Raw genomic sequence first — 15,716 nt, forward strand, 5'->3', positions numbered from 1 at the left:
TGCTGCCAAGGCTGTTGAACTTGAGAATAACAGAGACAACACAAAGTCTTTGAGTTGGCATGGGGTCAGTGAAGGTTTCTGACTATCTTTCATCTTTCCCTGTTTGACTGGGATGATCTGCTCTCTTGGTTATGGAGCAGTCACCTTGCAGACTGTTTCCCTAGTTACTAACAAAAAATTGTCCTTTTAAATGTTGGTCTTTGGGGTTTGTTATTATCTTTGTTAGCTATACAGGGACCATTGTTTTTTGTAACATTTTTCGAATAGCAAAATTACACATAGTAACTGTAAAAAATAGAAAGATATAGACAAGTATAAGAAAGAAATTTTTAATTATTCATTGTGCAACCAGCTAGCAATGATCTCTAACATTAAGTACATTTCCTTCTGAATGTAATAAAACACACGATGCCACACTCACTATGTTGCTACCATAACCTCACAACAACCAGGACCGTATTATACAGACAGCCTGAATTCCTGACTTTTTCAAGAAACATTATACTATGAGATTTCCTCATGCCATTAAATATTCTTTGACAATATGAATTTTAAAAGTAGATAGTATCCCACAATATGGATATACCATAATTTATTTAACAGCTCTGTTATTAGACATTTAACCTTTTTTCTTTTTCATTTTACATGATCTTCTTGCATGTTAAAAGATGTAATAAAGGTCCTTGTACATTAATCTTTCTATGGAATTTTGATTATCACCTAAGGATAAATTCTTATGAAGAATTTCTGAGCCAAAATTTATGAGCATTTTTTAAAGGCTTTCAGTAAAGACTTCCAAACTGCCCTTCAACAACTTTACACTAATTTACTTTCCTTATTCTGTTGTTAAGGGGACAACAGCTTGCAAAGACAGAAAGAGTAGATAAAAGATTGTGGAAATTTAACTAATATTTATTAATACCCACCTATGAGCATTGGATAAGTTTATACTAAAAAAATCAAATATACAAACATACTCACAATGAACCTGAATAATTTTTACTGACTGCTCATGAGGTAATTTGCAACAACAATATTTCAAAAAGTAACAGGAATTTCTTTAATTTTTAAAAACAAAAATAGACCAAAAGATGCCTCCTTATACACAAATTTATTTTGTTTTAAAATTCATTATGGACAGAGACAAGTTACAGTGTGTACTCTCTTCCTACAGTGTGTGCTCTATTTCTTTCAAGTTGCATTTAATATTTTTGTTCAAATTACTCTTAAAAATTCCATATAATAAAACTAAGCTATCTTCATCTTCATGGACAAAATTCTCCTGTTTAATACAATGCATTATAATAAGCAAATTGAGTATACCATTAAAATGTATGAAATTCTTTTAACACCTCTAGGATATAATTATATATAAAAACATATATTGTAAAAAAAAAACAACCTTTCTTTTCAAAGTAATTAACAACATGGAAACCACTATTTACCGAGAGCAACGTTGAGTGTCATAATTCAGTTCAATTCAAATTCATTAAGCATGAAAGATACAGTCGGTTTATAGTTGTGAGTACAGGAAACATAGAGTATATTCTTGTGTTATTATTTATGAATTATTGTACTATTTGTTTCATTTATTATTTCATATCCTTACTTATAATTTATTTTCTAGGTAATGACGGCTGGCAATTTAACCTACTTTTGCCCAGGCCTGTATATTCTCAATGTGGTATTAGATTCTACTGGTTTATGGGAAGCCATCAGAGGGAAATGCAGTCAGGTGAGACAAGACTACACAAACAAGAAGAGGTTCGATCATATAAAACCGTATGTCAAAAGAAATGGCTCAGTAAGATATAAAGAACAAGGAAAGTAGAAACCAGATAATTTGCATACTTTTTAGTACAAGATATTCAATCCAAATTATCCAAAAGTTACATAGATTCTAGCAAAGCAAATAGTTGCGGTTTTCTTATTCAGTTCATATATATAATTTAGTACATAATATATTTTTACTAATATTGCGATCAATATATAGTCTTTGCAGAGGGAATAATAGAGCGATAAATATATTAACTATAGCTTTATAGTTTTTAGAAACAGAGAAATGCATTCTATCTACACATGCCATCTAGATGCGTTTATGTATACTTTCACTATAATATGTATCTAGAAAGAGAAATGTGTTCTTCCAGTCATCAAAGACATACAAGTTTTATACAAAATTACAGCTATCTACACCACATGAAAATTTTAAAAAATCACTTATTATCCATATTGAAATTACTGTCACAAGAGTCCTAAGAATGTCCAGATTTATAACTCCAATATGGCAGAAAGATTAATGCTCTAAATGACCACCACTACTGCTGACTGACTGGGGGAGGTTAATATGATCACACACACTGAGTAAATCCAGGGTTCAGAGTCAAAGCAAACTTTGGCTGCGTTATCCAAGCGGAGCACCTGGTCAGTTCCAAATTGATCTGATAGTGGAACATGCCTCTTCCTATTCTCAGTCTGGCTAAGTAGAACACTCCAAATCAACCTCCAGACAGATGGTTTATAGAAAGAAAGGAAAAGTATGCAGCCATATAAAAGCCCCAGGGCTTGTTCTCACCAGTTAAAATTTTGTCTGAGGTCAGCCTTTGTTGAGATTTGATCACGATATTTTTTAATAATAGCAAAATAGAGGGCTTATCTGTAATCAGTAACCTACTATTTTCAGTGTTTCTCCAACTGACAATTCCCTTGTCTACTTACAGTTCTTGTACTTCCAACATCCTATTAAGTAAATTTTCTAAACTTGACTTTATTGCTGGTTCGTAATATTGCTCATAACCAAGATTAAGGGAATCTGATTAGCCATTACAGGCTAAGATGCCACTCATTTCCTTAATAAATTGTCCTATTGAAAACCATTTATGTAAATGATGAATCAGTCTTGGAGCCAGGGACAGTAGGCCAAAGGTTCTCATCTATGGCTGCACCTCACTTGCGGAGCTTTTAAAAACTACTGATGCACAGGCTCCAACCTAGAGATACTCATGTAAGTGGTGTGAGGTGGGGGTCTGAGTATCCGTATTGATTCTTAAAGCTCCGCAGCTCCCTTGTCAAATCTAATATGCAAGTGGTTTAGAGCTACTGATTTAGACTAAAGGTGCATGTAAGGACACATGAACAGAGGTAGTGAAAAGAAGAGTCATTTATGAATAGCTTTGACTCAAGGACCTTCAGAAGCCCATTTGCTTGTGGTAAAGAAACAATGTTGTATTGTCCTTACCATTACATTTGAATTCTCAGGTTAAACAATATCCTGTACTAAAATCAATAATAGCAGCTAGCATTTATGAACTGGCCACTATGTATAAAGCACCATGGTAAGTCACTTCACAAACATTATCTTATTTAACCCTTATAACCCTAGGAGGGAGGTATTACTACCTTTTATTTCATAGGCCAGGAATCTGAGGTCAAGAGAAGTAAAATGATTTGCACTAAGAGAAACCAAAAACAGCTTAAAACGCAAACCCATATACAGAGCCTTTCCCAAACTCCCCCTACTTTCCATTTCTACCTCCAATTTATCAAACAAAAGCTCATCTGGCTTTAAATATACTCATTGTGAAGTCAAGTCAGCACATTTCAGAGCGTGCAACCTGTCCTCCTCAACTAATTAATACAAAGAATTAAATGTTAATACAATTTTCTGTATTTGGGCCTCAAAAAGATGTCAACAATGGAGCAAACTTTAAAAAAATCTTCAAAAACATATGAGCTACTTTCTCTCCCTCTGAAAGAACTTGAATCCCAAATGAGATGCTCCTGCCTGGGGAAGAGCAGTGGAAACAGATATTTGAGCTATAGATATGCTTTGGGGTGATGAATTTACAGGACTTACTTGGACATAAATCATCTCAGAAACAGATTTAAATCCCATTGCATTTCCATACAATTTTCAGCTACTAGTAAGTAGCAACCCTGAGCAAAAACACTCATTACAAATATAAATATATATGTGGAAAGGACCCAAAATAGTGGAATTCTTTAATATCAGCTAAATTTTTAAAAATTGTTCAAAAATAAAAATCTTTTCTCCAGGCTAATTGTTTTACCAACCCAGCTTCCTCTAATGGGGACATTTGACCCAAAATATGTCATGCAAATGGGTAGAAGATGAAGATATTATGGGTAAAGTCCTTAACACTGAAGTTATAAAATCACTTTTTAGAGAAGTTGAATTACCAAGTTATCCCATTCCTGTTTCATAAGAAATAGCATTTTAGAAATTAGGATCAGATTCATGGTTACTTGCTTTACAATCTTCAATAGAGAACCTCTTATATAGTAGTTTTTCACCAACGTTAGTGTAAAAATGTAACAATGAACATTTCATCTTCAAATATCAAGTGAAAGAAAACATTTTCTAATATTTAGAAAAAAGAGTGATATTGTATTCACATCATTGCAGAGTTTTTCTAGAAAATTGATGCCACCTCAGCGCCTTATCTCAAAGTCAAAGGCATGAACTGGATTCAGGTTCAAGGAAACCATTTGGCACAAAACATTATAATTCAGTCCTTTTTTCATGACTCTAAGCTAATTCATCAATCCAGTAAGAGGAAATACATCTAAAACATTTATTTGTTTAAAGTATTACATATGTCTTCTTTTTCCCCCATTGACCTCTCCCCAGCCATTCTCACCCCCCAGAACATGCCCTCACCCCCACCCCCACTGTCTGTGTCTATAGTTATGCTTATATGCATGCATACAAGTCCTTTGGTTGATCTCTTACACTCCTTCCCTTCCCTCTGAGTTTGGATGGTCTATTTGAAGCTTCTGTGTCTCTGGATCTATTTTTGTTCATCAGTTTATGTTGTTCATTATATTCCACAAATGAGTGAGATCATGAGATATTTATCTTTTTCTGACTGGCTAATGCTCACCAGGCCCATCCATGCTGTTGCAAATGGTAAGAGTTCCTTCTTTTGTACAGCAGTGTAGTATTCCATTGTGTAGATGTACCATGGTTTTTTAATCCACTCATATGCTGATGGGCACTTAGATGGTTTCCAAATCTTAGCTATTGTCAATTGTGCTGCAATGAACATAGGGGTGTATATATCTTTTCTGACTGGTGTTTCTGATTTCTTGGTATATATTCCTAGAAGTGGGATTACTGGGTCAAATGGGAGTTCCATTTTTAATTTTTTGAGGCATATAGACCAATGGAATAGAACAGGGAACCCAGAAATTGATCCAAGCCATTATGCTCAGTAAATATTTGACAAAGGAGGCAAGAGCATACAATGGAGTCAAGACAGTCTCTTCAATAAATGGTGTTGGGAAAATTGGACAGATACATGCAAAAAAATGAAACTAGACCACCAACTTACACCATACACAAAAATAAAGTCAAAATGAAACTTAAACATAAGACAGGAAACCATAAAAATATTAGAAGAATCCATAGGCAGCAAAATATCAGATATATGTCGTAGCAATATCTTTACCGATACATTTCCTAGGACAATGGAAACTAAGGAGAAAATAAATAGATGGGACTACATCAAAATAAAAACCTTCTTCACAGCAAAAGAAACCATCAACAAAACAACAAATGAGCCCACGGCATGGGAAAACATATTTGCCAATGTTTTATCCAATAAGGGTTTAAGCTCCAAAATTTATAAGGAACTCTTTCAACTTAACAAAAGGAAGATAAACAATCTAATAAAAAATCAGAAAAAGGACCTAAAGAGACACTTTTCAAAAGAGGACATACAGAAGGCCAAGAGACATATGAAAACATGCTCAAAGTAATCATCTGAGAGATGCAAATCAAAACAACAATGAGGTACCATCTCACACCTGTTAGAATGGCTATCATCAACCAATCAACAAACAACAAATGCTGGTGAGAATGTGGAGGAAAAGGAACCCTCACACACTGCTGGTGGAAATGCAGACTGGTGAAGCCACTGTGGAAAACAGTATGGAGTTTCCTCAAAAAATAAAAGATTTATTTTAAATAATGTAAATTTTCTCATATTATTAAATGCTTAAGTTAGTTTTTTATTCTTTTTTCAATTGACTGTATTGATCTGTGTATGTGGACTTAGCATTGTGCTTATATTAAGAAATAACACCACAGTGAAAGGCTAATGAGATAGGAATCAGAAGACAAGTTCACCTCCTAACTTTCTCTAGACCTGTGACTTAGATCCAATGAGATAACCTCACACCTCAATTTTCTCATGGCTCATATTCTGATACTAGGGCCAATCTGAGAAGACAACTTTGATGGAATAAAATAACATATGTATATAAAATAATTTTAAAAGATGAAAAACACTATTTCCCAAAGCACAATACAAAGAAAATGGTCCCATGAAGTAGTCTACAAAGAAATTTCAGCAGTCAAGTAAGTTTTGAAAATGCTAGGTGATTCCTAATTTATATTCAAAGTTGAAATACTTTCAAGAAGTTTCATAATCATAGTAAAACTCAGTTTCTAGCTCAGTATTCCCCCAACTAATTTGACCATTTTTTTTTTTTTTACTGTGATATTCCTGCTGCTTAGATGTGCTACACAGTGTGATTTGGAACATGGTGCAGAGTACATTACATTAAAAAACACTGTGATAATGTTAAATTAGGCATAATTTGGAACAGAGTACAATTTCAGTTAAATGTATTATTAAAAGTGTTTTAAACTTATAGATTAGAACAAAGGTGATGCCCAAAATGTAAGGACAAAATGTTAAAAAATATAGAAAATTCTCAGTTTAAGGAATGTTTTGATACTATAATTTCTCCCATATCATCTTCATTATGAGTAGCTATGAATTAAAGGATTTTCTTCATTTTGTTTTCAATAATAACAACCCCCAAATATTTCTTCTAATGGGAAAAGTCGTAGGTTACATTTTTCTCTAATCTTTCTAATCTCACTAATTTTTTTTTTATATTATACAAGAGGGAACATCTCTCCCTTGCCACCACACTCACAAATCCTTATTTCTGTAAGAAAAAAAATCTGTTCTAAAGATACTCCTGGCCCCTCTGCTCCTTCAGGATCTCTGCCCCTGGAGAACAGTGTCGTATATCTGACAAGTACATGTGCGAAGAATAACTGGGCACGTTTAACTCTGCTGTACCCGTCCAGCTGAGAACAAGCTTGCCCTCCAAAAGTAGGAATTCTCACCTTGCTCATTCTTCAGAATAGTTTGTCTGGTTTTCATAGCATTAAAGAACACTGTGTTATTTTTTATGTTTTATAGAAAATATGGCCCTTCCTAGATTAACACCTGTAATCTGTTTCCAGCTTCAAACAAGATGACACTCACATAAAGGTCACACTTCATTCATTAATGTAGAAGAGGACGTTTAATAGCGCAAGCACCTCTTCAAATTCTCGAACAGTTGCAGATAATTATTTGATTTCCTAGAGAATTTAATGGAAGCCTCAGAACAAAGATGGCATGTAAAGGTGATTCCAAAGGAAGCATATTTTACAAGGAAGCAAAATAATCAAACTAGTTTTATCTTCTCCTGATATGTCAATGGGAGCCTGAAATGTAATTTCTCAAAGGGTCTGATGAGGCAAACTTCTGGTGGCAGTTTGTGGAGGAGCTGAAATGGAAAGCCTGTCAGCCACAGTTCTTTCAAAAGCTGGGGCTATCTGTCTTTCACTGAAGAGATTTGAGTGACATAGCACAGTATCCACTACATCCAACCATATGGCTGTCTATAAAGAACACTGTGTATATAAAGCCATAAGTAAAAAAAAATTTTTTAATTAAATAAGAATAAAATTAAATACAAATAAAGCCATAAGGAGGTTAATGATAAAAGGATTTTAAAGGTATACTGTAAAAACACTAATAAATTATTTTTAAGTTTATTCAAGATCCCAGAATATTACCAGAAAAATTGAATTTTTCATAATGAAAAAGTTTTAAAATTTTATGAACGGCAAACATTCTAAATGTGTATGTACCTAACACTAGAAATTCAAAATACATGCAACCAAGAAAATGGTAGACATTAGAGAAAAACTAGACAAAACTAAAATTAATAGTTTCAGGCTTTAATAATCTTCTAGTAGTGAGGGAAAAATAATTATATACAAAATGGTGAGGGTATAGAATACTGAAACATCATCAACCGACCAGACATATTGGCATTACAGAAGATCCATGCTGTGAACCATCCACTAAAACAGACCACAGGCCGAATCATTCAGTAAATCTCAGTAAATCTAAAGAAACTGAAACCATGTAGAGTATGTTCTCTGACCACTGTTGGATTAAAGTAAGCACCCAAAACAAAAAGATGTCTGAAAATTCCATAAATATTTGGAAATTGAACAGCATATTTCTAAATACACTATGGTTCTTAAAATGACAAGGAAACAATAGTATATTAAAATGAGGAAAAATGAAATCAAAACACATCAACATGTATAAACACACAGATCAATGGAACAATGGCAGACCACTTTTATACCTTCAATTAATTTTTGTAAAGTTGTCAAGATAATTAAATTGGGAAAAATAGTCTTTTCAATAAATGTTTCTGGAAAAACTGTATGTCCATTTGAAAAAACACTTCAACCCACACCTCACATAACACAAAAGCTAACTTCAAATGCTGCATAGATCAAAACAAGGAAACAAAAAAGCTAAAACTCCAGAACCTCCAAAAGAAAATAAAGAGTAGAGAAAGATTTCTTAGGGAAAACACCAAAAAAGCACTAACCATAAGAAATAGTATATTGGACTCTACTTTTCTTAAGTTACTATTAAGAAAATGAAAGGCAAGCTAAGGTGAGGAAAATTATTTGCAGCACATAAAGGGGTAGACAAAAGTAGATTTACAGTTGTTCGTATAGAAAAAGACATGCAAGTTTTGATTATTACAATAGCTTTATTAACTCAAAATATTGTCACAATGTAATTGTAAATCTACTTTTACCCACCCCTGTATATCTGAAACAGGGCCGATATTCAAAATATAGCCCTGGGCAAAGTAGATTTACAGTTGCTTGTATGGAAAATAATATAATTAATAAATAATGTTTTGTGTACTCACAACTATAAACCTACTTTTGCCCAAGACTGTATATGAAGAACTTCAACTAATTAAATATTTTAAAGAGTCAAATATATTAAAAGACACTAAAAAAAGGTATATAAATAGCAATAGGCATCTGAAAAGATATTCAACCTCATGAGGGATCATGAGGGAAATGTTAAGTAAAACTAAATCTTAATGAGATATTATTACAAAGCTACTAGAATTGTTAAGATTAAAATGACTGACAATACCTAGTATTGTGGAAGACGTAGGGCCAATGTAGCTCACATTCCTGGTGGTAGAAATGTAAAATGTATATAGCCACTTTGTAAACTAGCTTGCTTTTTTTCTTAAAGGTAAGCATACCTTGAAAAAACAACTTAGCAATTCCACTGTTATGTATTTACCTAAAAGAATTGAAAACACAGTCCACATGTTCACAAGTGTTCAAAGCAGCTTTATTCATAATAGCCCCAAACTGGAAGCAACCCAAGTGGCCATCAACACGTAAACAAACATTTTGTAGTAGTTCTACACATGGAATACTACTTGACAATGAAAAATCTATTGATTCATCCTGGCCAGTGTGGTTCAGTAGATAGAACATCATCCCATGCACAGAAGGGTCCCAAGTTCAATTCCCAGTCAGGGCAAATACACAGTTTATGGGTTCAATCCCCTTTGGGGTGGATGTGTGAGGCAAATGATTGATGTTACTCTCTCTCCCTCCCCCTCCCCCTTCTTCTCTCCCTTCCTTCCTGTCTAGAATCAATGAGAAGCATATCCTTGGGTGAAGGTTAAAAAAAGTCTATTGATTCATAGAATACCAGTGCATGATACATGGTAGCCATCCTGGAAATACATTTTGAATAAGTGAATACTCAGGTGAAAAGTTATGCAGATGGCTCCATACCACCTTTCCTTGGCCTCCCTCATGTTCCACTGCAAAAGCTCAGGAGGCACCTTGTTGGAAATCTAAGGATTCATGAAATATATTTGTAAGCCATGACTTCGTCTAGAAATGCTATTTTACAAATATGTCAGTGGGAGCTCCCAGGGAGGGTGGGGAAAATAAGATTGAAGTGTAATAGAGAGAGTGTTAGACTTGAAGTCTGTTAGGTTGAGTCCTATTTTCACTGTACGGCATTTTCCTTGACAGAGCCCTATCAGATACCCTAAACATTCCATTTCTCTCAATGCGTCAGGAATTGACTTCTACCTTTACCCATAAACTCTAAATATGTGACTGAAAAAGAAAGGAAAAAAAGGATGATTGAAGGTGTGTGTTAAAAACTTTATTTACCCTCTACCTACTCCTTCATCCCTCCATAATTATCCCTTTAATCCAAAACCATCATTATAAATGGTTATTGGAGTCAAAATAAAATTAAGAATTTATATTGGAGGGAAAGTACAATAAAAGTCATAAAATCCTTTCTGCAGTTTAATAGATTACTTTGTCCTTCAATCTAAGGGTCTCTGTAGTAAAATTTCTGTCTTAGTGTGCTAGCACTGCATCTTCCACAAAACAGGTATCAACATTTCTATGAATAGTATGAATGAAATACTATCTAGCAGATGTTAATTTCAAGTCACATGATCAATTGTGAAGTAAATGCAATTTTACCTTCCTATAACTTAATTTTTATCTTAAGCTCAAATCCAACCATATGGAAAGCTCTAAAATCTCAGCCAATTGAGGCCAATTTCAGTCTATCTAGGGGTTCTCCCCACCTGTTCCCAAGGTTGCATAAAACTTGCACAAGGCATACATAATGCCATGGTGTTGGGAGGAGATGGCACCTGATTCTCATTCATCATCAACCCACTTTGGTCTCCTCAGAGATACACATCCCACCTGGCTCCAATTGTCAAGTATAGTAGAGTGCTCCTGCATATGCCCAACCTCAAGGTCAGGTGAGTATATTGGGTTCTGTCAAGTTTATGCCACTCTTGAATAAAAGAGAAAACTTTCTGCTTTTCTCATTATACTTTTTTAAATCCTCCAACCCAGGTATGTGCCCTTGACTTGGGAATGAACCTGTGACCCTTCAGTCCATGGGCTGATGATCTAACCATGTAGCCAAACTGGCCAGGGCTCTCATGATGCCTTTTACACCCCATTCCCAATGGCCTAGAACTTGAAACAGCCATCTCAACTCCACTGCCAGGCTCACTGCTTCCCCAGATTCCATCCCAAAGCAAGTTCCTTCTGCTCCCAGATCCCCAAGAGCACAAGGCATTTCCCAGAGACATGCTGATATTCATAATCTTCCTTCCAATAGTGAATTCCCTTTGTTGATAGTATGAATAAGGAGCACCTATTCTGAGTGGGAGTAATGAATGAGGAGGTATTGGCTCTGTATGATCTTGTTCCCAACAAACTCTACTAGATATGATGTAGAACTTGGGCCTTAATGCTTCAAGTTCCCCCTTTTGATAAACTAGTACATAATTCAAGCTAAAAAAATCAATAAAGAAAATCTTCTTGGTCAGAGCCATTAGCTCTGCTAAATTTTCAAATCTACTCTTACAGGTGTAGCAGAGGCCAGAATGTGGAAAGTCAGAGAAAGCTCATATGGTCCAAAGAAGTAAATGTGTATATAGAGGGGTTGGGAGCATGTACTTCAAAAGGTCATGCCTAGCCCTAACCAGTTTGGCTCAGTGGATAGAGCATCGGCCTGCGGATTGAAAGGTCCAAGTTTCAATTCTGGTCAAGGGCATGTACCTTGGTTGTGGGCACATCCCCAGTAGGGGGTGTGCAGGAGGCAGCTGATTGATATTTCTAACTCTCTATCCAATTATGCCTGAGTAATAGCTGAAAATAAGTAAATAAAAGAAAAACATGTAAATTAAAGAAAATAAAGAACTACATTTGCAAACTCAGCTAATCCCTTAATTTTTATAACTTATAGGGAGGAAAATTTTACAAGTATTTCAGACTTAAACACAAGTGTGATTTTAATGATAAACTCAATTTTTCCTTAAATTTGGGGTAAAATTAAAAAGTGGAAATCAGCTTAGTTAACAATGAGAAGAGGACTCAAATTCTCTATAACATGAAAATATTTTGAACTTGATTCTAGTTAAACCATTGGAGTATAAACCATTATAGTTCCTGAATTATAGTTAAATTATAGTTTCATTATAGTTAAAGAATGTTAATTTTCAATATTAGGAAATATTGGAACAAGTATAAGTATCAGAGGGCCAGGCTACAACAGGCAAAAGTATCACTAAGTACATATTCTACTCCCTGTTTTTGTATATAGATCAGGTCTCTAAAAAACTTGAGAAAGTAAAGCAAGAAAATGATTACAATTTTTTTGGTGTGTTTCATTTAAGAATAAGATGTAGAAACAGCAACAAAATGAAACATGACAGAAAAAAGACTGAGCAATCCTTCCAAATTTCTCCACCTACTTAAGGTTTATGCATAACACAGCCACGCATTTTTGTTTTCCCTCTGTGGGGAAAAAACAATTCAAGGTGTATAGCAGAAGGACACATTATAAAATGACATGAAGAGTGTTGACTGAGAACTATATTAAAATTACGTCACTCATTTTTGAGGAAAAAAAACAACTGAAGCCATTTGTTGACACTTTCCTAAACATACCGTAGGATTTCCCTGAAACAACATTCCTATGCAGGGACTGAGTGGTAATTCAAAATTACATCATAGCTATTTTCATCCCCTGCCCTGCAACTTTCCATCCTTATGAAGCTCCAAGACACTTCTGGCCCTAAATCAACACGATTTCACAAAGACGGGTTGTAGTAGACTGGTTTAGGCAATTCTCAGGTAAGTCACAGCCTAACTCCAAGCATCAACTCTTCATTGCAACAGGGTCAGAATAGGAGCATTTACCTCATAAAGCCGCACTGCTTAAATGAGGGACCGCATAGACACCGCTCAGCACAGTAAAGGGCTCATCGTTAAGTGCCCAGTAGGTATTAGCCGTGATCCAGGACTTGCACCCCTTTATCTTTGGGGTAAAGGGAGTAATAAAAGAAAATAGTCAGCCTGGCAAGCATGATCAATGGTTGAGCATTGACCTATGAACCAGGAGGTCACGGTTCTGGGTCAGGGCACATGCCCAGGTTGTGGACTCCATCCCCAGCGCGGGGCGTGCAGGAGGCAGCCACTCAATGATGCTCTCTCATCATTGATGTTTTTATCTCTTGCTCCCTCTCCCTTCCTCTCTGAAATCAATAAAAATATTTATTTTTTTAAAAAAAGAAAAGAATCATTGCTTACCTCTTTTAAGAAGGTCGTAAGTTCTGGTTCAGATGGCAACGCAGAAAGATCCTGAAGTCTCCTCCTCCCCTGCGCAGCACAAATCTATTGCTGCATATGGGCAATTTCCTCTAAAAACTAACTAGCAGAGGCATGCCTTCCATCGGGCACATGAGAGGAGCCCACTGCAAGCTGGTCGGCGAGGATGAGACACCATCTCACCATAAACCCCACCACAGTCAGGACAGGGCTCATCAAAACCAGGGGCTTCTTTCTGAGGAGCGAAGGGTTCAGACCCCACATCAGGCACCCCAACTTTTAAGACCTGAACCTGAGAGAGGAGGCCCCAAAACAGCTGGCTCTGAAACTGGCAGGACTGGCGTCCAGGAGACCCGCACAAGATGGTGGGGAACTGAGGACGGGCTTTTAAAGGGCCAGCGCAGGCTACCTGACCCAGGCCCAGCTGGGCCCTTTGAAACGCCCCCAGGCCTCACGTGAAAGCAATTCTTTTGCTAATTTTGAAACAGGGCCCTGCTGGCAGACACCACTTCACGTGCTCTTTCTGCCTTACTAAAGCCGCCAACAGGTGCCACCTTTGTTTTTTTAACTTGTTAAAATAAAAAAACAAACGAAGACCGACCTTGAAAATTTCCTGAGCAGACAAATCACATAATCCTACACTTAATCAAATCATGTAATCATACAAACAAAAATTAATTTAGTTTATTTTGCAAGTCTAACTTGACCCACATCATTTCTTGCTCATACCTCTAGAAATCATAAGCAAGACATTTCCCCAAGATTGATGAGGCAACCACTGTCCAATTCCCCCTTAATTTAAGAAAAATTGAATATTATCGCCAATCACTGTGAAGAATAAACAGTCACTGCTTCCTCACTATATAAACTGCTTTATAACACTATACCCCTAGGTCTCACTCCATGTTTTGCTTGGAGTGCTCCCAGTTACAAGCTGTCTTTTGGTGTGCGCACAATAAACTTTGGCTGATTACTGCTTTGGTGATTCATTTATTTCTAAACTTTTGACAGTTCATGGCTTCAAAAGTGAGATCCAAGGAAGACCCCAAAAACTCGGAGGCCAGTGAACAAAGGGGTGCTGGTACCCACAGTCCATTGGCTGCACTGTTTTCTCGCTGACCCTGAAGTTTGGGAGTAAATTATTCTCGGACCTGAGCTCAGCTCTCTGAATTGTGAGCTTTCCCACTTGATGGTGCAGGTCTGTGTTTTGTTTGGTGACGCTTCTTGGTAAGTAACCCTATTCTGTTCAAAAGGGAGGAAAACATGTGATTCCCAGATTTGAAACAGCTGTTAAGAAACAGCTGATACTTCATACCTCTTAGGCAACCTAGGCAAAGGTGGGTTCCACCTGGTCTAAAACTCTTTTTTTCCTTCAAAAAAACTCCTGCTTCCTATATGTATACCCACTGTGGAGCAGGATCTTGTGCCTTTATAGGAAATGGTTAACATTTTGGATGATTTGGGATTGTAGTGGCCACTTTGGGGAAACCAACAAATCTAAGTCCACCTTAAGGCCCACCCTTGACAAGAGAGTCTCAAGCCTCTGCCAATGGAAGGCATTCTGTAGTATGCAGAAGCTTCTAAAAGACAAAAGAACTTGAAAAATAGCTCAAAGAAAGTTAACTGATTTTTAGAGTTCAGAAAAATGGCATAAAATTACGTTTCATCAATTCCCAGGTATTGAGTTAAAATGTTCAATGAAACCATATGTCTTTCTTTCCTCTAAAGAAAAAGGAGATGGGGGGGGATGAAACAGAAAAAGAAAAATAGCTCAAAAACAATTCTTACAACATGCAAATAAAATATCTTTAATAAAAATCATTGGTCATCTGAACAGGTTACTTTAACTTTGTCCATCTGCCAGAAACACAATTTTGTTCCAATTGTTCTTTTAAAAAAAATTAAGTTCTTTATTGTTTAATGTATTACATAAGTCTCCTTTTTCCCCATTGACCTCTCCCCAGCCGCACCCAACCCCCAGCACAATCCCTCCCCCGCTCCCCCATTTGTGTACATTGGTTATGCTCATATGCATGCATATAAGTCCTTTGGTTGATCTCTTACCCCCTACCTGTGGTCGGCAAACTGCGGCTTGAGAGCCACATGCGGCTCTTTGGTCCCTTGAGTGTGGCTCTTCCTAAACCTTAGGAGTACCCTAATTAAGTTAATAACAATGTGCCTACCTATATAGTTTAAGTTTAAAAAATTTGGCTCTCAAAAGAAATTTCAATCATTGTACTGTTGATATTTGGCTCTGTTGACTAGTGAGTTTGCCAACCACTGTCTGCCTTCCCTCATAGGTTGTTTATAAACGAGCAAGTTTTGTATTGTGCTTGATTCATGGCTAAAATTTTAGAATGGAGACTATAACCTTTCTGTTTGCATCTCTCTGTATGTT

The sequence above is a fragment of the Myotis brandtii genome, unplaced genomic scaffold (assembly GCF_000412655.1).
Source record: "Myotis brandtii unplaced genomic scaffold, ASM41265v1 scaffold48, whole genome shotgun sequence".
Classification (NCBI taxonomy): Eukaryota; Metazoa; Chordata; class Mammalia; order Chiroptera; family Vespertilionidae; genus Myotis; species Myotis brandtii.